Genomic DNA, 21,471 nt, shown 5'->3' with positions numbered 1-21,471 from the left:
AATGACTGGGGGTAGGGTCCAGGTAGAATCCTGGGAGCTTGGGGCATTCAGAGTTGAAACAGGAGCCAGAGACCTAGAAGGCATGGTGGAACACCTTCTGTCCCATGCCAGCAGAAATTGGCACCCACTGGGTCTCCGGAGTTCCAGACCTGTACTCAACCAGGACCAGGTTGCCAGGACCACTGCCCCACAGTATCCTTTTTGGGAGGCAAAACTTGAGTTTGACTGAGCTTATCCCAACCTGCTGCCAGGGCTGGTGTGTAGGGAAGCACCTAGGCACTGCTCTCAAGGTAGGAAAGTGCAGTCTGAGTTGTAGGAAAGCCAGAGCTGGTTCAGTGTTCCCTGGGAATGCACCTAGGCTGGGCCATGGGGTTCTCAGACTCTTGGATATTCAGGTGCTGCTGGAAATCACAGAAGAGCAGAGAATAGAATCAGGGGCCTGCCGGCTGGGGCCAGGGGGTAAAGGGGGACTTCAGCAGTGATTATCCTTAGCTTGTAGGAGGCGGACTTTGTGACTGTTGTGGCTGGGAGTACAGAGATGCCTTCTACAGGAGAATTAAGCTGCAGCTTTGTAGGTGAATGTCTTCTTCATGGCTCCATACAGTGAATCTTGAAAAGAACAGTCCATGGTTCTTAACAGTTTATTGGTTGTTCATAGTGGAAAATGGATGCATAATGTATATATTATCTTCTCAAGTTAGGCTTGAGAATAAGTACCTTTTGCAGGGAGGAATATCTGGGAAAGAAAGCTTATTGTCTAAGCCCTCCACTTCCTCTAGGTACTTCATTAGCATGGAGAACTGTTTTGCACCTATATGACCATAGAGCAGGTTCTTTATGTGAGGAGTGCGGCATGTATTCTAGGCCTGGAGTCTGGCAGGGGACCAGGAATTGCCTAAGACTCAGGTGTTTGCTCAACGAGTCTTTGGTTCTTAAACTGCTCTACATTACCAAACTTCTTGGCTTGGTTTTACCATCCAATATCTAACCATGCTAGTGTTCCAAGTGCATTCTGTTGCATCCACTACTAATAAATGAAATAAACAATTTATGGTGATATTTTGAAACTAACTATGCTCTAGAACATGTAGCTTATATTTGAGGTTAGTATTTCATTGTGAACATACTGACATTTGCTCAGAACACATAACAATGGACTTTCAAATGTTTTCACATGTATATCATTTTGTCAGTTCTACTGTTAATTTTAAGATGGTGGCTCAGGAATTTTCCTCATTGCTCTGCCCATATACTGTATAAAGTTTTGTTGTTGTTGTTGTTGTTGTTTGTAGATTACATAATGCTAGTCTGACTGTTTTCATTTGGAGTACTCATTTAAAATACAAACATGTATATGCAAAGAATCAAGCAAGAAAGATTAGTTAATGAAGGGTGCAAAGGAGAGGTGTTGCTTTAGTATTTTGGGGAGCTTCATTGTTTCCTAAGGCACATTTGACGTGCACCAAGGTGATATGAAAGGGTATGATTGTCTTTTTTAGAAAATATATAAAAGATAAAAACAGATACTTGTAGAATCCCTAACATTGTAAATTTGGGGTGGCAATGCCAGAAGTGGGTTACAATTATGTTGTAGTTAGCTAGATAATCCTGAGGTTTCTAAATTAATAAAGGCTATTATATTTCTTGGTTTCATTCCTGGATGGAATGAAATGTTCCTATTGCTGAGGAATTGCTTAGAGCATGAGGCATGGATAAAAAATCCTAGGACTGGCCTGAAATATCTTCTCTCTCTAAGCTAGTTTTATAATACCAGTAAGTCCCACTAAGTGTGTTGTGGAAAGTTAAGTCCCCAAACCAGACTTTCTTGTGGATCTTCTATATCTAACAATACAATTGGAAATCAGTGTGTATTTGTTACCTAGTGCAATAATGCCATGAGGGATTTCTGTATAAAATCAAAGTTATTATTGTCTTAAGTATCCTTTCCAGTAGGACAAAAATCACATATAGTATTGGTAAGTTATATAAATACCTGTGACAAAGAAAGTTAGGAACTCCAGTGAGGAAACATCCACTATTGGTTGAATATATGTAGTAATACCTAAAGTTCTCCCCACGTTTATATTTACTATCATAGGCCACTATTATATTCCATGTTTATTTATAGTTTTCCATTTCTTAATTTTCATCATTTCCTTTCCATGTGCCTCACATTAGTAAAGAAATTCTTAAAATTTTCAAATCTAGGCTCCAGGGACAGAGTTTTGATCAAAATGCTTCATGCTTCAGAAAACTGCTGGAGCTGGGTAATTGGCAAACATTTATGCAATACCTTCAAAAGGTACTCATGAGGAAGAGGGGAGTAGAAAGGATGGATTATCTTAAGGAATAAAGGAACATATTAAATAGTCCAGTCCTCAAAGAACAATAGCTAAAATCTTAGGGCAATCATCTGGGCCAGCTTGAAAACAGATATCATAGCTTGGCTTGTTGATTATTTATACCCCTCCCCAAATGACAGGACAGGTCAGGAGACGCACACTTGAGGATCCATGTGCCCTATAAATTGTATTCAAGTTTTACCTAACTCAGTGTGAACTTGTGAGAGTCTATAATGTTCAGACCGTGGAAGTTTGATGTGGGGGATTATCACCATCAATTGAGTCTTGTGAGACTCATAATCCTGGCTTTGGAAAGACATCCTAGTGTAGTGCAATGCTTGAGTCATAGTGAACATACCACTGTAAGTAGCCAATCACTAGTGCTCTGTAAGTTAGTAAATAAAGTCATAGGATTTAAAGAGAACCTTGGTTGGATTCTATTATGGTTTACTTTTAGGACATCAGGTACTTTCACCTCTACTTAGTATAAATATATAGTTTTGTTTCTTTAATTTTTAATATTTTAATATAGTTATATTTTCTCCTCTCCTTTCATTCCTCTGTACCTCCATTATAACTTTCCTTGTTCTTTTTCAAGTTTATGGCCAGTTATTCTTTAGTATTTTTACACACACACATCCTTGGAGGTTTAGGTCCACTTTTGTATGTCTTTTGTTGTCTGTTTTCAGCATATATTTTATTTTGGTGAGGTAGTACAGGTATGAGTTCTGGAATTACAGTAAAGAGCTTGATTTCTTGGCTCTTACATTGTTCCAAATTCCTCATTTATAGTGACTCTGTGTACAGTTATTCACTGTTGTCATTCAGTCCTCGTATAGTGACTTCTTGTAGAAATAGTCATTGACTGGGTTTCACATTATGTTTTGATTAGATGTGGTTTTCTGAAGTTTTGATAAGATAAACTTTGGCTGTTTAAAGGAATGATTTTTAGCCTAGATGAGAAAGTTTCACTTGAAATATATATTAGTCTATATGATGACTTGTATTTATTATACATATTTTAGATAGATAACAAATATGATCACTTCAGATGTTTTCAGTTATCCTTATGTCTTAGTTTGGGTTTTACTGCTGGGAACAGACACCATGACCAAGGGAAGTCTTTTAAAGGACAACATTTAATTGGGTCTGGCTTACAGATTCAGAGGTTCAGTCCATTATCATCAATGTAGGAACATGGCAGCATCTAAGCAAGTATGGTACAAGCAGAGCTGAGAGTTCTGCATCTTCATCTGAAGGCTGCTAGTGGAAGACTGATTTCTAGACAGCTTGAGTGAGAGTCTGCTAACCCACACTCACAGTGACACATCTACTACTACAGGGCGAAGCCTTCTAATCCTGCCACTCCCTGTGACAAGCATATATAAATCATCACACCTTACTATAACTGTTTTATTCATTCTGTCTTTACCTTTTGCAACTCATTTTCTATTATTTTATATTGCGGGTCTGTGTACAGGAAGTTATCCACCAAGATCTCTGGCCCGGCCAGGTGGGACAGTTCAAGTGAAGGGGAAAGGGCATGCGTAGGGAGGGGCTATTTGCATTCATTCCTCTGCTGCTGCAGCTATAACCACTGCTGCAGTCTCTGCTGGATACTAGACTGGCTGTGCTGGGGTTAGCTGAGCCAGGCTGAGCCAATAGAAGGCTGGCTAGTTAGCAAGGGGAGTGAAAGTAGCAAGTTTCAGGATAGCAGTTATTTTCCATGGTGATGTTACAACTCTTGTAACAGATGCTCTTAGATGATGACAGAGTAATTCTCACACACATTTATTCATTCTGGATAGGATCTTATATACAGTTTTGGGGTGGGTTGGGGTCTGACAGTACCTGCTTCCTATTAGCTTGGTTTGAAATGTTAGAGTTGTCTCATCTACATGTGGAAGGGCTTGAAGTGTTGCCCGTATGTGACTATTGGCCACAAATCTTCTTACAGGGGTGCTGTGGCTACATGACAGGGCCTGGTTTGGAACACAGGCAAAGCTCCTACAATGTCTCCAGACTTCTAGCTTTAGCTCAGCCTACAAAACTTCCTCTCATGGTCCACTGCCCCATACTATATGTTCTTTGTTTTCTCTCTCCCCTATATTCTCAATATTGTCTTCTTTACTCCAGGAAATTCCTCATATTTCACACTTCTATCTTTTGACTTGTATTCCTCTAATCTACTCCCTAGGTCTTCCAGGAGCTCATTATTCTTTTAAAAATCCTGGTTCCTATGGATAGTTCAGGTTATATACTCTTGTGTAAACTTTGATGCTGGGATGTAAAAACAGAGATATCACATTGCATTTGTATGTGGAATGCCTCAAATTCAGACACTGGACATCACAGAAAGTCAGTACAATACCAAAGAGTGGACTTTAAGTCAAAGTAGGTAGCACCATTACTGTTTTATCCTACATATTAAATGCTGGTTAAAAGTGTCTTTCACTTCTTTAATACATTCCATATAGGGAAACATTACGCTATGTTTCTAGCCAATACAGCAACTATAAAATATCCTAAATAGAGATCCTGGGTATAGTGTTGCCAAGAACAGAAATGACATTATTTAAAAGATAAAACAAAATAGAAGAAAATAAAACAAAACAAAATAAATCAAAAAAATCCTTGATTAAAGGTCCAACCAGTCCTTGGAAGGTCTCACCCTAATGATTTAGAGGTAATTTTCATTTATTTCAATTCTTGTAGCCCAGCACTTTTGTATTAGTAAAACTCTCAAATAAATGAATTTCAACACATGTATGATATGTTATGCCCTATCACACCAGAAGACAGATTCTCTAAAGGAACTCATTCTCTCCTCATTTTATTCATTTTAGTAGTAACAAAATAAAAGGTTTCTATTGAAATGCTTAACAATGCTAATTGTGAAACTGGTGGTTATATTAGAGGAGAAATGCACAGCTAATTCTCTGGCACTGAGTGGACACAGTTGAAGATCCCTAGTTTCTGTTTCTGAACCCTCTTAAATGACAAGAGAAGTACATCACATAAAGGCAGCTATACTCTTGGATGGATAACTTCTAGACTCTTCCTATTCTCACCACAATTTAGTCATAGTAAATGTTATTCCTCCCCTAGAAAGTTCTTTTAGCTAATAACTGAGGAGAAATGAAAGGCAGATAGATGGGTGCATACCTAAGTAAGGGAAGTAATACCTGGCTATTGAGAGTGTGGCCTTTTGTACTGGAAACTTTTTCAAGGAGAAATTTAAGAAATACATGGGCCTGACATTAAACAGAATCAATAAGGAAAACAAAAGTATACACAGGGACCAAGAAATGATCTCTAAAATTCATTTTTCTGTCATTAGCAAATATTCAGTTGTCTACACAGGGAATAAACTGAGTCACCTAGAAATGAGAACATCTATTATACAAGTATATAGCACTCTTTTTAAATTTCATACATAATTACAAATGCTTCAAAAATATTTTGATTAGTTCAATAACAGTTATATATATATACATATATATAAACATTAGATCTCAGATTTTTAATATATGAAGACAATTAATATGTGAAAATATTTTTACATAGATGGAGAAATACCAGTGAATATAAAGGAACAAGAGAATTATCCATGTAAGCAGTATATGATATCTTGCAATATGTATATTATTTCATTAATCTGTTCTTACTTTTAAGAGTTCTTATGAGTATGTTATCATATTGTTTCTCTTCTTATTTTTATTTGTAATACTCCTAGACTATTATGCTATATAAGCTGAAAGTACTCTTAAATTAGTTACTTCACAAGGAAGCATACTGAAGTGGAGTGACAAAAGTGTCCTACATGTAGATGAGACCAAGGAATGCGAATCTGTCTGGGACAAAACACGGTATTTGAGGTTCAAATCATGCTCAATGTAAAAATAATAGAGATGGCATATACTTGAATTATTAGTATGATGTCATGGGCACAGAAGACTGAGTGCTATCTAGTTCCCATGTAGGATTTTTACTGAGTTCGTAGAGTTATTGATTTGTTGCTACCAAGTAAAACATCTGTGAGATTTCACTGATATTAGCTGAATTCTAAAATTCAAAAATATAGAACATTGGATGTGGTATACAACGTTATACTTCATCTTATGGCAAGACTTTCTCACACTTCTGTTGCCTACATAGGCCAAGTTATATAGTTGTGAAGATAAAAAATCTGAGAACATGAATGGCCAATAGAAAATAATGATACTATTTTGCTACATTTTTATGAGGAAATCCAAACTTTGTACACTCTTTATTCTTTGCTGAATTTAGACTTTTTGAATTATAGCTTTCTGAGATGAGATATCTATAGACTTTGTACCCTTTAATTTTGTCTGTATCATTGCCACAGTAACAATACAAAACCCATTCTTGTAAGATTACTTGTGATATTTCTTTGTGTTGGTAAATATTATGATGCTTTATTGCAGTTTGAGACTGAGTTTTCATTTTTGTATTGATAAACAAGGTCATCTGGATTAAAGGCACATAGCATTAATCTGGGCCACACCTTCTTCTGGAGACCTACATAAGGACATTGGAAAGAAGGAAGATTTACTCTCTCTCTTCTTTGCCTGCTTGCCTTGTGGGACCAAGCAACCGCTAGATCCTTGGACTTCCATACACAGCTGCCATTTTGAGCCATTTTGGCAGCAAACTTGATATGCTAAGGGGATAAAGGTTTGGCAGAAGGACATGACCATGGAAATGTATATAATCACCTGCTAAGAAGTGGATGAAGGGGATCTCTCTCTCTCTCTCTCTCTCTCTCTCTCTCTCTCTCTCTCTCTCTCTCTCTCTCTCTCTCTGTGTGTGTGTGTATGTGTGTGTGTGTGTGTATGTGTAAGGAAATTTGGGAGATACTGGGAGAAAGGAAGGTGGATGACAATAGTTAGAGGAAGAAAAAGGGATGGAAGGAATGGGATGACATGATGGTTAGGTTTTTCTTAACCTGTAATTTCATTACTCTGGTGCATATTTTATTCTCAACAAGTTTTAATTATCAAGGGGAGCATGTTGGTTATGTCAGAAGAAAACCATTCTCTCAGCAAAGCATCAACATCTTAAACACTTTATCACTCAGAGATAGCAGAGTCATTTTGGCAGCAAATTTGATATGCTAAGGGCATAAAGGTTTGGCAGAAGGACATGACCATGGAAATATATATAATCACCTGCTAATAAGTAGATGGAGGGTGTGTGTCTCTCTGTGTGTGCATGCTTGTGTGTGTGTGTGTGTGTGTGTGTGTGTGTGTGTGTGTGTGTGTGTATGTAAGGAAATTTGGGAGATATTGGTAGAAAGGTAGGAGGAAAACAAAAGAGGAAGAAAAAGGGATGGAAGGAATGGGCTGGCATGATGGTTAGGTTTTTCTTAACCTAATGCAACCTAGACTTAGGTATTAGTCAGGGTTCTCTAGAGTCACAGAATTTATGGGTAGTCTATATAAAATAAGGGAATTTGTTGATGATTTACAGTCTGTAGTCCAACTCCCAACAATGGTCAGCAGCAGCTGTGAATGGAAGTCCAAAGTTCTAGCAGTTGCTCAGTCCCACAAGGCAAGCAGGCAAAGAAGAGAGAGAGAGTAAATCTTCCTTCTTTCCAATGTTCTTACGTAGGTCTCCAGCAGAAGGTGTGACCCAGATTAAAGGTATGTGACCCTATGTCTTTAATCCAGATGACCTTGATCTCAGAGAGCTCCCTGTCTTATTCTTCTAGGATTCGTAGCCACTGTGCTTCAAAATCTCCATGCCAAGATCCGGGTCAGAAACTTGTATCTCCCAGCCTCCAGATTAGGATCACAAATGAACCTTCCAATTCTGGATTGTAGTTCATTCCAGATATAGTCTAGTTGACAACCAGGAATAGCTACTGCAATGGAGTAGAGAGTTCTCAATTAACAGATTTTCTATATCACATCGTCTTGTAGTTTTTCCTGTGAGACATTTATTTGATTGCTACTTGATATTGGAGATCCATTCCAATAAGTCTTCTCCATTGGAGAAGTTGTCATTGATTTTATCAAAAAGCAAGCTAAGTGCAACATGATATGGTCTTTGATTTATTTCCTGTGTCCAAGTACCTGCCTTGAGTTCTGATTTTGATTTCCCTTAATGATGGTTTATATATTTTAAATGTTTATATATATTTTATTCCCTTATATATTAATTAAATTATATTCCTCAAGTTTCTGTTGGTATAGATTTTACAGTGATAATACTAATACAATTTACTGCACAGTGAACATAAAAGATAGAATATATATATATATATATATATATATATATATATATATATATATATATATACACACACACAAGATGGTTGCAAAATCATTTGTTGATGGTTCTTGTCCCTACCTTTGGGCATAGCCTTGTATGAAAGATGGTTTCAAGAGGTCACCTTGTAACTTAGAAGGTAATGTTGTACATGTATTTTTTTCATGGAAGGATGTGCCTAGAGAAATAACTCATTGGTTTTTTTTTTATCATTTCTGAGGTGTCTTATCATGAAGTAAAAGTTGAATACACTAACTAGCTAAGGGGATGTCTTTTAGATACTTGTAGGAGGCAGAAACTTGTAAAGGTTGAATGTACTGTTCTTAATAACTGTTAAACCCATATCTAAATGTACACTAACACTACAAAAAATGCCAAGAGATCATCATTCCATTTGCATACTCATTGTTTATAATTGCTTAAGATAATCAATCATCATATAGTGAACTCATCAATCTTATTTATTTAATAAAATGTTATCCTGTGGCAGAAATCAAGGACATTAACATGTCTTCTGGCAGCAGTATGAGTCATGGATATCTTTTAAGGAGACTTAATCCAGAAAATGAACCACTTTTTATCTTGGATATCTTTTGGTTGCTTAGAGATCAAGTAGTTGGGAAGATTTTGACTGGGGGCAATACCTGCATAACTTTCACACTGCTGCATACAATCCTGCACTGCTGCTAGCCACCCTACCATCACTCTGGGCATGACCATCATGCTTGCAACATGCATGCAGTGTTGTGGACCCATAGTCTTCTGCCCTGAGCAGGGCAATTAGCAGCAGTGGTGGCTCAATGACAAGGGCCTGGCCTGTCATCTAAACAGCAGTCTGGCATAGCAGAAAGTAATGGAGGAAGTCAGGCCTAGTGCTGGCCCAAGCTTACTAGCGGCTTGAGGATTTCCCCTACTCATCAAGAGCATGCTCCTTTGTCTGTCACTGATGTACTTCTGTTTCTTTCTCCTCCGTTGTATATCTTCTCTCTGCTTCGAGAATAGCTATATTCCATCATTTTTTTTAACCACTCCAGGATATCACTTATCCCTTTTTAAAAGCGTCTTCCCATAAGTCCTTCTCTTTTTTGGTTATTCCACAGATAAAGATATTGTCTGCTCAGAAGGTCATTCTTTGCTTTAATATCTCCCCATAAAGCTTCTGTGAGTCTGCCAGGCTCCTCAGAGTGACACTGCAGCCCTATGAGTGTTCAAGATCACCACCATCTTCCAAATGTTCACATTTTAATAAATATATTATATTTATCATTATAAATAATTATGAAGCACTTTTATAAATATTGATAGATTTCAACACACTTATATAATTTGGTAAGCAATAAACATTGTGGGTTGAAGAAACTGGCCAACACTGAAGAGAACTTCTTATCTTAAAATAATATTTGTGTCTCATGTTCATACTCTTTTCCTGTATTCTCATGATATTTACCAATACTTTTTGATAACTTTTTTATAGTTTATTTTAGGCCATATAATTTGTTTTGCTCATTCATTTCCCAAAGACCTTGCAGAGGAATGTTACTATTTTCATAAGAATTAAAAAAAAATAAACTTCTATTCAGCATTGAGTTAATCCTCAAAATCACCACAAGAGCTTCTATGAAGACACTGTTATATGACCTTTGAGGTAGGCAGCCTTTATTGGCCTCATTGTGGATTTCTGAATAGGGAAATGACTGGTGCTTGAGTTAAAATTTTCAGATCTAGTATTATTATTAAATATTTCCATCCTTTAAAACCTGAGGCAGAGGAGGTCACAAGCTTAAATGATCAAAGGGAGAGATAGAAATGATATAAATCTAGTATACATACATAAAATTAAAAAAAATAGTTTGGTCTTTCAGAGGTCAGTCATGATAGGTCCCTTTTTGTGTGCGTTCCATAGCTTCAGTAATTGTGACATGCCTTAGGGCCTCCTCTTGAGTTGGATCCCATTTTGGGCCTGTTGCTGGACCTTCTTTTCCTCAGGCTTCTCTCCATCTCTGTTCCTGTAATACTTTCAGACAGGAACAATTATGGGTCAGAGTTGTGACTGTGGGATGGAGGTGGGCTCTATAAGTTCCCTCTTCCTACTGTCAAGAATTTCATCTAAGGTCCTTCCCTATGAGTCCTGAAAGTCTCTCACCTCCCAGGTCTCTGGTGCATTCTGGAGGGTCCCACCCCTCCAATTTCGTGAGGTTGCCTGTTTCTATTCCTTCTGCTAGTCCTCAGGGCTTCAGTCCTTTTCCCTCACCCAATACCAGATCAGCTTCCTCTCTCCCCATCATTTCGCCCACCCCAGTCCACTTTCCCTCTCTGGTCCCTCCCTCCCTCCCCACTTGTGATTGCTTTCTTCTCTCTCCCAAGTGGGACTGAGGAGTCCTCACTTGGGCACTTCAGCTTTGTTGAGTTCTGTGGACTGTATCTTGGGTATTCTGTATTTTATTTTATTTTTTATTTTTGCTAATATCCTTTATTAGTGAGTGCATGCCATGCATGTCCTTTTGGGTCTGAGTTACCTCACTCAGGATATTTTCTAGTTCCATCCATAAAGAGTCAAATGGAGATGTTTGCACCCAACCAGTAGACAGAAGCAGCTGACCCCTATTGTTCAATTAGGGAAGGCTGAAAGAAGCTGAGGAGAAGGGTGATTCTTTAGGAAGACCAGAAGTCTCAATTAATCTGGAACGCCAAGAACTCTCAAACACTGGATCACAAAAAACACAGTGTACACCAGCTGATATGAGGCCCCCAACACACATACAGTAAAGGATTCCCAGGTCTGTGTTCATTCAGAGATTATGAATGTAACCCTCAAGAAACTGGAACCCCAGGGCGTTTAGAGGTCAGGTGGGGTGGGGGTGGGGACATCCAAATGCAGACAGGGGGCTGGGGAAGAGGTATGGGATGTGGAACAGTCAGAGGGTGGATGGGGGGGAAAAACATGGAGTGTAAAAATAAATTAATTTATAAAAACACTCAAAAATTAACTGAGCATAATTTTTCATGGAAAAAATAGTTTAATCTTATCAGAAAATCTTTTTTATTAGATATTTTCTTCATTTACATTTCAAATGATATCTCCATTCCCAGTTTCCCCTCCAAAAAAACCCTGTTCCTTCCCCCTTCATCCTGCTCACCAACCTACCCTCTCCTGTTTCCCGGCCCTGGCATTCACCTACACTGGGGCATAGAACTGTTATAGGACCAAGGGCCTTTTCTCCCATTGATGACGGACTAGGCCATCCTCTGCTATACATATGTATCTGGAGCCATGAGTTCCACCATGTGTACTCTTTGGTTGGTGGTTTAGTCCCTGGGAGCTCTGAGGGTACTATTTAGTTCATATTGTTGTTCGTCCTAAGGAGCTGCAAACCCTTCAGCTTCTCAGACCTTTCTCTAGCTCCTTCATTGGGGACCATGTGTTCAGTCAAATGGATGGCTGTGAGCCTCTACTTCTGTATTAGTCAGGCACTGGCACAGCCTCCCAGGAGACATCTATATCAGGCTCCTGTTATCCAGCACTTGTTGGCATATACCATAGTGTCTGGTGATTTGATGATTGAATATAGAAAGGATTCCCAGATGGGGCAGTCCCTGGATTGTCTGTCCTTCAGTCTCTGTTCCATACTTTGTCTCTGCAACTAATTAGAAGGGGTATTTTGTTGCCCCTTCTAAGAAGGATCGAAGTATCCACACTTTGGTCTTCCTTCTTCTTGAGTTTGTTGTGGGTTGTGGATTGTATCTTGGGTATTCTGAGACTCTGGGCTAATATCCACTTATCAGAGAGTACATAACATGTGTGCTCTTTTGTGAATAGGTTATCTCACTAAGGATGATATTCTCCAGATCCATCCATTTCCCTAGGAATTTAATAAATTCATTGTTTTTAATAGCTGAATAGTACTCCATTGTGTAAATGTACCACATTTTCTATATCCATTCCTCTGTTGCGGGAGGGACATCTGGGTTGTTTCTAGCTTCAGGCTATTATAAATAAGGCTGCTATGAACATAGTGGAACATGTGTCCTTATTGCATGTTGCAGCATCTTCTGGGTATATCGCCAGGAGTGGTATAGGTGAGTCCTCAGGTAGTACTATGTCTCATTTCCTGAGGAACTGCAAAAGTGATTTCCAGAGAGGTTGAACCCGCTTGCAATCCCACCAGAAATGAAGGAGTGTTCCTCTTTCTCCATAACCTTGCCAGCATCTACTGTTACCTGTATTTTTGATCTTAGCCATTCTGACTGGTATAAGATGTAATCTCAGGGTTGTTTTGATTTGCATTTCCCTGGTGACTAAGAATGTTGAACATTTCTTCAGGTGCTTTTCAGCCATTCAGTATTCCTATGTTGAGAATTCTTTGTTTTGCTCTGTACCCCATTTTTAATAGTGTTATTTGTGTCTCCGGAGTCTAACTTCTTTACTTCTTTGTATATATTGTATATTAGCCCTGTATTGGATGTAGGATTAGTAAAGATCTTTTCCCAATATGTTGGTTGCAGTTTTCTCCTACTGTCAGTCTCATTTGCCTTACAAAAGCTTTGCAATTTTATGAAGTCCCATTTGTCAATTCTTGATCTTAGAGTATAAGCTATTGGTGTTCTGTTCAGGAAATTTTCCATTATCCCCAGGTGCTTGAGGCTCTTCCCCACTTTCTTTTCTATTAACTCTTATGTAGAGCTCCTTGATCTTTGAGATTTGTACAAGGATATGAGAATGGATTGATTTGCATTCTTCTACATGCTAACCACCAGTTGAGCCAGCATCATTTGTTGAACATGCTATCTTTTATCCACTGGATGGTTTTAGGTCCTTTGTCAAAGATCAAGTGACCATCGATGTGTGGACTCATTTCTGGGTCTTCATTTCTTTTTCCTTTTCCTTTTTCATTTTTTTTTATGATTTTTGCTTTTTGAGACAAGGATTCTCTGTATAGCCCTGGCTGTTCTGGAACTCACTCAGTAGACCAGGCTGTCCTCAAACTCAGAAATTCGCCTGCCTTTGCCTCCTAAGTGTTGGGATTAAAGGTGTGTGCAACCACCTCCCAGCTCCAGGTCTTCAATTCTATTCCATTGATTCACCTGCCTGTCAATGTACCAACACCATGCAGTTTTGTTTTGTTTTTTTTAATCACAATTGCTCTGTAGTACAGCTTAGGGACAGGGATGGGGATTCCAACAGAAGTTCTTTTATTGTTGAGAATAGTTCACACTATCCAAGGTTTTTTGTTATTTTAGATGAATTTGCAAATTGTTCTTTCCAGTTGTGTGAAGAATTGAGTTAGAATTTTGATGGGGATTGCATTGAATCTGTACATTGCTTTTGGCAAGATGGCCATTTTTACTATATTAATCCTGCCAATCCATGAGCATGGGAGATCTTTCCATCTTCTGAGATCTTCTTCAATTTCTTTCTTCAGAGATTTGAAGTTCTTGTCATAAAGATCTTTTACTTGCTTAGTTAGAATCACACCAAGGTATTTATATTATTTGTGACTCTTGTGATGGTTATTGTTTCCATAATTTTTTCTCAGCCTGTATATCCTTTGTGTAAAGGAAGTCTATTGACTTGCTTGAGTTAATTTTATAGCCAGCTACTATATAAAAAACTTTGCTCAAGTTTTTTTTTTTATCCCATTAGGAGTTCTCTGCTGTAATTTTTAGGGTCACTTAAGTATACTATCATATCATCAGCAAATAGTGATAATTTGCCTTCTTCCTTTCCAATTTGTATCCCTTTGATCTCCTTTTGTTGTCTAATTACTCTGGCTAGGACTTCTAGTACAATATTGAATAGGTAGGGAGGGAGTGGGCAGCCTTGTCTAGTCCCTGATTTTAGTGGGATTGCTTCAAGTTTCACTCCATTTAGTTTGACGTTAGTTACTCTTTGCTGTACATTGCATTTATTATGTTTAGGTATGGTCCTTGAATTCCTGATCTTTTCAAGACTTTTATCAAGAAGAATGTTGGAGTTTGTCAAATGCTTTCTCAGCATCTAATGAGATGATCATATGTTTTTTTCTTTGAGTTTGTTTACATATTTGATTACCTTGATGGATTTCCATATATTGAACCAACCTTACATCCCTGGGATGAAACCTACTTACTCATGATGGATGATCATTTTGATGAGTTCTTGGTTTCCGTATGCAAGAATTTTATTGAGTATTTTTGCATCGATATTCATAAGAGAAATTGGTTTGAAGTTTTCTTTCTTTGTTAGGTCTTTGTGTGGTTTAGGCATCAGAGTAATTGTGGCTTCATAGAATGGATTGGGTAGAGTACCTTCTGTTTCTATTTTGTGGGATAGTTTGAGGAATATCGGTATTAGGTCTTCTTTGATGGCCTGATAAATCTCTGCGCTAAACCCATCTGGTCCTGGGCTTATTTTTGGTTAGGAGACTATTAATGACTGTTTCTATTTCCTTAAGGGATGTGGGACTGTTTAGATCATTTTTCTGATCTTGATTTAACTTTGGTACTTGGTATCTGTCTAGAAAATTGTCCATTTCATCCAGGTTTTCCAGTTTTGTTGAGTATAGGATTTTGTAGTAAGATCTCATGATTTTTTTTATTTACTCAGTTTCTGATGTTATGTCTCCCTTTCAATTTTTTATTCAGTTAATTAGGATATTGTCTTTGTGCCCTCTAGTTAGACTAGCTAAAAGTTTATCTATTTTGTTGATTTTCTCAAAGAACCAGCTCCTGGTTTGGTTGATTCTTTGTACAGTTCTCTTTGTTTCCACTTAGTTGATTTCAGCCCTGAGTTTATTTCCTGCCTTCAACTCCTCTTGGGTCAATTTGCTTCCTTTTGTTCTAGAGGTTTCAGATGTGCTGTCAAATTGCTGGTATATGCTCTCTCCAGTGTCTTTTTGGAGGCCCCCAGAGCTATGGGTTTTCCTCTTAGGACTACTTGCATTGTTTCCCATAAGTTTGGGTATGTTATGGCTTCATTGTAAGTAAACTCCAAAAGCCTTTAATTTCTTTCTTTCTCTCTCTCTTTTTTTTCTCTCTCTTTCTCTCTCTCTCTTTCTCTTTCTTTCTTCCTCTTTCTTTCTTTCTTTCTTTCTCTCTCTCTTTCTTTCTTTCCTTCTTTCTTTTTTTCTTTCTTTCTTCCTTGACCAAGTTATCATTGAGTAGAGTGTTGTTAAGCTTCCCCATATATGTGGGCTTTCTATTGTTTATGTTGTTATTGAGGACCAGCCTTAGTCTGTGGTGACCTGATAGGATACAAGGATTTATTTCAATCTTCTTGTATCTGTTGAGGCCTGTTTTGTGACTGATTATATGGTCAGTTTTGGAGAAGGTACCGTGCAGTGCTGAGAAGAAGGTATATCCTTTCATTTTAGGATAAAATTTTCTATAGATATCTATTAAAACCATTTGTTCCATAACTTCTGTTAATTTCACTGTGTCTCTGTTTAGCTTCTGTTCCCATGATCTGTCCATTGCAGAGAGTGGGGTGTTGAAGTCTCCCCCATTATTGTGTGTGGTGCAATGTGTGCATTGAGCCTTGGTAAAGTTTCTTTTATGAATGTAGTTGCCCTTGCATTTGTAACATAGAAGTTCAGAATTGAGAGCTCATCTTGGTAGTTTTTACTTTTGATGAGTATGAAGTGTCACTCCTTATCTTTTTTGATCATTTTAGATTGAAAGTCAATTTTATTCGATATTAGAGTGGGTACTCAACCTTGTTTATTTGTTTTTTTTTTTTTTTTGACCATTTGCTTGGAAAATTGTTTTCCAGCCTTTTATTCTGAGGTATTGTGTGTCTTTGTCACTGAGGTAGGTTTCCTATATGCAGCAAAATGTTGGGTCCTGTTTACATAGCCAGTCTGTTAGTCTATGTCTTTTTATTGGGGAATTGAGCCCATTGGTATAACTAAAAGTAATTGTTGCTTCCTGTTTTTCTTTTTTGTTAGATTTGGAATTCTGTTCATGTGGCTATCTTCTTTAAGTTTTGTTGGAAGACAGCTTTCTTTCTTTTTCTAGGATGTAGTTTCCCTCCTTGTGTTGGAGTTTTCCATTTATTATCCTTTGAAGGGCTGGATTTGTGCAAAGATATTGTATAAATTTGACTTTGTCATGGTATACCTTGGTTTCTCCATCTATGGCAATTGAGAGTTTTGCTGCATATAGTAGCCTGGGCTGTCATTTGTGTTCTCTTGGGGTATGTTTTGACTTCAGCCCAGGATCTTCTGACTTTCATAGATTCAGGCAAGAATTCTAGTGTAATTCTGATAGGTCTCCCTTTATACATTACTTGAATTTTTTCCCTCACTGCTTTTAATATTCATTCTTTGTTTTGCATGTTCCTTGTTTTGGCATTTTGATTTATTATGTAACAAGAGGAATTTCTTTTTGGTCCAAACTATTTGGAGTTCTTTAGGCTTATTTTATATTCATGGGCATCTCTTTCTTTAGGTTAAGGAAAGTTTTTTTTTTCTATAATTTTGCTGAAGACATTTGCTGGCCCTTTAAGTTGGAAATCTTCACTCTCTTCTATACCTATTATCCTTAGGTTTGGTCTTCTCATTGAATCCTGGATTTTCTGGATGTTTTGGGTTAGGATCTTTTTGAATTTTACATTTTTTTGACTATTTTCAATGTTTTCTATGGTATCTTCTGCACCTGAGATTCTCTCTTCCAACTCTTGTATTCTGTTGGTGATGCTTGCATCTGTGGCTCCTGATTTCTTTCCTAGGTTTTCTATCTCTAGGGTTGTCTCTCTTTGTGATTTCTTAATTGTTTCTACTTCCATTTTTAGATCCTTGATGGTTTAGTTCAATTCCTTCACCTGTTTGGTTATGTTTTCCTGTAATTCTTTAAGGGATTTTTGTGTTTCCTTTTTAAGGGTTTGTACCTGTTTACCTGTGTTCTCCTGTATTTCTTTAAGGGAGTTATTTATGTCCTTCTTGCATTCCTCTATCAGCATCATGAGATATGATTTTAGATCCTGTTTTGACTTTAGTCTTGCTTTTCCGGTGTGTTGGGGTATCCAGGACTTGCTTTGGTGGGAGTACTGGGTTTTGATGATGCCAAGTAGTCTTGGTTTCTGTCGTGTTTGCCTTTTTTCATCTGGTGTAGATGTTCTTGCTGTCTTTGGCTGGAGCTTGTTCTTCCTGTGGGTCTGTAAGCCTGTTTCAGTACTCCTGGGAGATCAGCTTTCTCCTTGTAAGACCTGTGCATGGAGGACTGTGGATCAGCTGTCTCTCCTAGGTATAGATGGATGCAGGAAAGACCTCTCCCAGTTGCTCTGCTGCTTCTGTGGCCTCCTGGCTGGTCCCACCTTAGAAAGTCACTGGTAATAAAATGGAGTTCTCGCATTAGTCCCGGGGTCAGAGCACTCCTGGAAACCAGCTCTCCTCTGATGGGAAAGGAGCACAGAGGGCTGGGGAACAGGCCCACCTCCTGGGTATAGATGGAGGAAGGAAGCACCCTGTCCCAGCTGCTCTGCTGCCTCTGCAGCCTGTGCCTCTTCTCTGGTCCCGCCTTAGAAAGTCACCAGAGAGTCAGTCCAGAAAGTCTTTAGTATGTTGCTCACTCAAAGTTCTGTGTACATTCTACTGCAACTTTGTATTTCTACATCCTTTGCTCCATTGTTCCGTTGAAAGGAATTTCACAGTTTTCCTCCACTTTTTTGTACATACCTTAGAGTTCTGTTTTCTGTCTCAGTACTATAGAACTTTGGACTGTCGAATTCATATTTCAAAAATTCTTTTATAAAGTGCAATATATTTCAGGCCTGCTTTTTGAAATACTATTACTGAAGGAATATTATTCAGTGTGTAAGATCATTTTACCTTATATGTTAGTGTTCTAGAAGGAGGAGATTCCTTGGTCTATAATTTGCATGCAGTAGAGCAGAAGGACTTATTCTAGCCCCTTGAGCCTGCATATGAGTGCATAATAAATCAGCATTGTATTGCCTACCTACAGTCCCACTATATGCTAGCTAGTCTATAAAGATGGATGCCCTCTGAGCTTTATGGTAAACCCTATCTCAAAATATTCATTGGTTATTGGCTGAAGAAAATATTTGAAATAGTCTCTCAACTTTGCATGCCTGTGTACATACCTCATCTTCATGCAACACGCCTGTGCCACATGATACACAATAAGTCATTTCTGGGTTTTTGAGATACGGGCCTACTACCATTGCTTTAATGGCCTTAAATTTTTTATACAGTCCTGGCTTGCTTCAGTCTAACAGAGATTTACCTTAGTCTACCCTTCCTCTGCTTGGATCAAATTCATGAAACACTAAGCCTTGATTAAGTTCTTATTTTTAGCACTAAGTTTTATTTCAACTATGTACACTTTAACCATTAAACAGAGAGAATATTTTGGTTATAATTACTTTAAATACAGAATATGTGTATTACATTCTATGTCTTGACACTTGGTGTCTAGATGATAGGTTAGTATTGGCTATTTTGATAGCCCTATGAATTTAGGATGAATTTTACCCTAGGACCAAAAGCAAAGTTTGGAGGTTTTACAAGGGAATAGTTTTAATATCTAATAGAATTGGTGACCTTATGATTCTTCACAAAGGTAAGATTCTAAACAATCCATCTGAACATTTAAAGTGCTTTTAGGTATCAACAATAGATAATTTTAAAATGCATTAGTTTTTATTAATTTAGATTATTTGCTATCCTTTGTTTTGTTAATAATTTCTTATATATAAATGGATTTTACACTGAAAGCATTGAAGTTATGAATAACATTATACCAAGTTCCTGTCAGCTAATTATGTCCCTGCTATAGACATGTTGATGTAAAATGTTACTTAATCATTGTTCTTTTGATAATGAAAACTGGTTTTTACAGCATAAAATCTCAAATTAATCTCTGTTATATGAATGAGATTAGCACAAGAAATTAAACTGATATACAATTTTAATAACAATCATATTTACATACATGATCAATACTTAACAAGGATCAGTGCAAGAAATACAAATTTATTTGGCATTCAATCTTAGACAAAATAATTCTCATAAAATGAAGGGATATCATAAATAGGCATTTGAAAAATTATGCTCTTAGCATATAAACCAGTGTTTCCTAAAAAGTCAAGAATATTAAGTTACATATTTTAAAACATGCAAGATTTGTTAATAGTCAAATATGCTTGCCCTTAACTAATATTGATTCTTAAGATTTTATTTGAAATTTTATTAATTTTTGCATGATCTATAAGGGAGCATTTTAAACTTTTTAGTTTTTATTATTTTATTTATTCTTTAATCTTTTTTACAGTCCAGACTTTATGCTCCTCCCTGTCCATCATCTGACTGTTCCACATCTCACACCTCCCCTTTCTCTCCTCTCCTTTGTCTCCAAGAGGATGTCCCCACTCCCACCCCCACCTCACCAGACCTCCTGGGCCCCCCAAGTCTCTCGAAGTTTAGGTGCATCTTCTCTGACTGAGTCTGGACCTAGCAGTTCTCTGCTATGTATATGTATTGGGGGCCTTATATCAGCAGATGAAAGCATTCACAAATCTCTCAACAGAGTTATTGGAACCTTAATGTATGAAATGAGCTACTTTCTTTGCATCATTTCTGAGGAGTTACTGTTTTGTTTAATTCTAGTTTATATGAGTATTACTTTTGTGTTTGTATTTAGAATTTAAACAGATTGCATTTGTTCCAGTGTTGGTCTTTTGATGTGTATGTCTTGTGCTTTTTTTATAGGCAATTTCCATGCTGCTCATTGTAGTCTCATCTTTGAAACCATGTTTCCTCTTCACATCATGAGAAGCTAATGGTGCAGATGCAAACCACAACACTCAGCTGATGGTATTGTAAAACACCTGCATTCCAACACTCAATTTTGAGATTTGAGCACTGTCTTTGCTGAAATTATGTTTAGGTCTATATATGACTTTAGTAATTACTATTTTCCATACAAAAGAATTATTGCCTTTGCAAAACTTTTTTTTTTTTTTGCTTTAAGCTTTAAAAAATGAAAATTCCAAGTGTTTACTTTCCAAAACAAATGGCTTCAGGATGCTTTTTAGAAAAATGTCCAATAGAGATGTCAACAATTGTCATCATTGAATACTTTTAAAATGGCAAATATACTGAGGTACTTAAGACTAGCTAATGTGTTATTTCCCCTAAAGATAATCTTTTTGTAACTAACATTTGAGTGTTTTTGTCTAATCATGAATTTAGCTAAGGATTCTCAAAGATTTTTATTTTATAGTTTAAGATGATCATGTAGATTTTATCATTCTTTATTTTAATGTAGTTTGGTAATTGAAATGTTTGCATATCTTAAACCTATATATTTAGAAAACTTTCTTCAGCATCCTAAAAATATCTGACTATGTGTTAAGTATTTCGACTGCATTAATTAATATATATTTCATGTAATATTTTCAAATAATGTATTTTGATCACATTCTTTCTCATTATTAAATTTGTCTCAGATACTTCCTATTTCCTTACCAACATAAAATTTATGCATCCATGTTCATATGCAAGGTCCCTCTTTCTTATGTTTGTCTATCTCTCCCATTAACACAATAATTAAAAATGAAGAAAAGGCCAGGCGGTGGTACCGCACACCTTTAATCCCAGCACTTGGGAGGCAGAGGCAGGCGGATCTCTGAGTTCGAGGTCAGCCTGGTCTACAGAGTGAATTCCAGGACAGCCAGGACAACACAGAGAAACCCTGTCTTGAAAAAAAAGAATAAAATAAAAAAATAAAAAATAAAAAAAATGAAGAAAAGAAAGGAAATGAAAGAAAGGTAATTAGAAAGGAAGAAAAACTAAAGAATGAACCATCTTAACATCATAAAATAACATGACAGTAATAA

The 21,471-nt window shown here is 37.2% G+C and overlaps 1 long non-coding RNA gene across 1 annotated transcript in view; it reads left to right on the top strand.

Annotated features, from left to right (window-relative positions):
- The window catches only part of LOC116102321, a 248,994-nt gene extending 227,871 nt beyond the window's left edge, over positions 1 to 21,123 (top strand). The window contains exon 31 of the long non-coding RNA XR_004123077.1: positions 20,342 to 21,123. This is a non-coding gene — a long non-coding RNA (uncharacterized LOC116102321). The remainder of the gene's footprint in view (positions 1 to 20,341) is intronic.
- The last annotated feature ends 348 nt before the right edge of the window (positions 21,124 to 21,471 follow it).

Source organism: Mastomys coucha, unplaced genomic scaffold, assembly GCF_008632895.1.
Source record: "Mastomys coucha isolate ucsf_1 unplaced genomic scaffold, UCSF_Mcou_1 pScaffold21, whole genome shotgun sequence".
In the NCBI taxonomy this organism is placed as follows: Eukaryota; Metazoa; Chordata; class Mammalia; order Rodentia; family Muridae; genus Mastomys; species Mastomys coucha.
This window is presented reverse-complemented; position numbering and strand designations above follow the sequence as displayed.